This window comes from Daktulosphaira vitifoliae, unplaced genomic scaffold (assembly GCF_025091365.1).
Source record: "Daktulosphaira vitifoliae isolate Bord-2020 unplaced genomic scaffold, ASM2509136v1 Scaffold_652, whole genome shotgun sequence".
In the NCBI taxonomy this organism is placed as follows: domain Eukaryota; kingdom Metazoa; phylum Arthropoda; class Insecta; order Hemiptera; family Phylloxeridae; genus Daktulosphaira; species Daktulosphaira vitifoliae.
This window is the reverse complement of record NW_026100215.1, coordinates 1,350-3,543: the sequence shown is the minus strand read 5'-3', so window position 1 is coordinate 3,543 and position 2,194 is coordinate 1,350. Positions and strand designations below refer to the sequence as shown.

The 2,194-nt window shown below is 32.4% G+C and overlaps 1 non-coding gene across 1 annotated transcript; it reads left to right on the top strand.

Annotated features, from left to right (window-relative positions):
• The first annotated feature begins 1,314 nt into the window (after positions 1-1,314).
• LOC126909602 (small nucleolar RNA U3) lies at positions 1,315-1,513 on the top strand. The gene has a single exon (XR_007705067.1). It is a non-coding gene; the product is annotated as a small nucleolar RNA U3 (small nucleolar RNA).
• The last annotated feature ends 681 nt before the right edge of the window (positions 1,514-2,194 follow it).

Below are 2,194 nucleotides of genomic sequence, written 5' to 3'. Positions count from 1 at the left end.
TAATCAACGGTCGGTTCGATCGTCTTTGACGGACGCAATTCGTGTGTACATATTATGTACATTTTTTTTTTTTTTTACCTTCTTTACAGTGCGCACGACGATTGTTCGTCTTCGAGACAGATGCGAGAATTCGGAAAAAACCAACGCGCGGGACGACGGCGCCAATGTAATGATCGACTTCACACATGACTGGCCATTACGCCTAATAACGATGCCGACAGCCACGAACACACGTACGGCGTAACTGCAGGCCATATATTTTGTGTAGCCGTAATGTGTAAAAAGCGGTAGGAGCATCGATCTTGAAAGGTTTTCGGACGCCGCCGGAAGTTGGATCCTCACGGCGATGGACTTTTTTGGCACAGACGTTTTCTATATTGACGGCAATGAGCCTGTAATGATTCAACAGAAGGCGATAGTCGCTCGCCGTAGTTGCGCCTATACGGGAAACTGCTCATGAATGATAATCTATTCAACGTTTTTTAGCATACATTCACATTGACGTTGCTTAAATTAGCTAAATATTAACGGTGACGTATCCATTTCACATTTAATTTATCCAGCGTTTCTTTTTTTAATACTTGATAATTTTATGTAAACAAATACAACAAATATCTAATAATAAAGTTGTTACATTATTTAATTTAAAACATTGTTCGATATAATAAATAATAATTTACACGTATGACACATACTATATGATTAGCTCAAGTTAATAGGTAAGAAGAATGTATAGTAAAAATATTTAAATAATCATTACCATGGGTTAAAAAGTAGTTTCTAATATACGAAACAATAAGACTGGCCCTATGATTTCAAAAAGAAGCAAATAATAGAGCTCGAAATAAAATACATCGAAAAATATACTAGATTGGTCAATAAATATATTATAATATAAATTTTATTTAATATATTATCAAGCAGAAAAAATATGTATAAGTAAAATATTATTGGCTGGTAATTGATTTCATATCTGTGAACCTTATTCGGTTTACCTGTCGCCTGTCGACGATTCTACCTAAACAAACCTTCATAGCAATAAATATGATCTCATAGATGGCACTGATGCGTTTTGGTATTTTATCGTCATTCAAAAGTAGAGTTTAAAAATGAAAAGAGAGTCTTTCAAAAGCAGTATCAATATTTATTCTTTAGAAATTAACAACGTGTATCATTTATTAGACAGCAGGTTATATTAAAAATAAAAAAAAATTAATACATTTTTATCGAAAACGGTATTTTGGCAAATAATTAATTGAATGACTTAAGCTCTTAAAAAAAATATAAATACAACTATGTAACATTGTTTCAATCAAGATCATACTTCACAGGATCATTTCTGTAGTATGCATCGTCCCCTCCAGGTGCAAATCTGGAGTCGTCGTAAGCCACGATGATGAGATGAATCTATTTATCTGAGCGTGAGATAGCTACATTAATTCTGTTGAAGAAATAATTAGCAACGATGATCGCATTCGGTTTTCCGAAATGATAGATAGATAGTCTGAGTGGTTCACTGTTAAAACATTAAACAATAATCTTAAAATTGATTATAAAAAATCTAAAGCGTTAAATGTGTAATCAATCAATGCAACAACACTGAACTTATTACTATAGACGAATAAGCTTTACTCGATTAGGTGAAGTTAAAATAAACTGGGTTGTTTTTAGATAAAGAACAGACCAATATCTAGTAACAATAGGAGCTCTTACATTTATTTATTCAATACCCTGTTTATAATGTTTTTGAGATTGTAATCTAACATCATTCTACCATCTTTGAAGTATGATTTGGTTAAATTCGATTCAATCTTATATTATTTCATCTATTGGCATTTGTGAACTAAATAGTACAACATTTTAGCCCAGGCATGATAATAAATTATAAAGGGAGAATTTACAGTAAAATTATTGACATGTAGTGTACACGTCTCATAGAACGACGCCGTTATTTGTAAAATTTATTTTCAATCGTTATACAAGATAAGTAAATAATAAATGACAACGTTTGAATAATGTTTTACCATAATCTAACTACCTATGCCTTTTGTTTAGTTTTTTACGTATTGTTTTTATAATATATTTATACGGTGTAAGTGAAAAACGTCGGTTTCGATTTCGGATCCACCCCGTCGAAAACCAATCTCGAGCTGGAGCACTTAGCCGTGAGAACTCGGGCGCCTAATATATTATT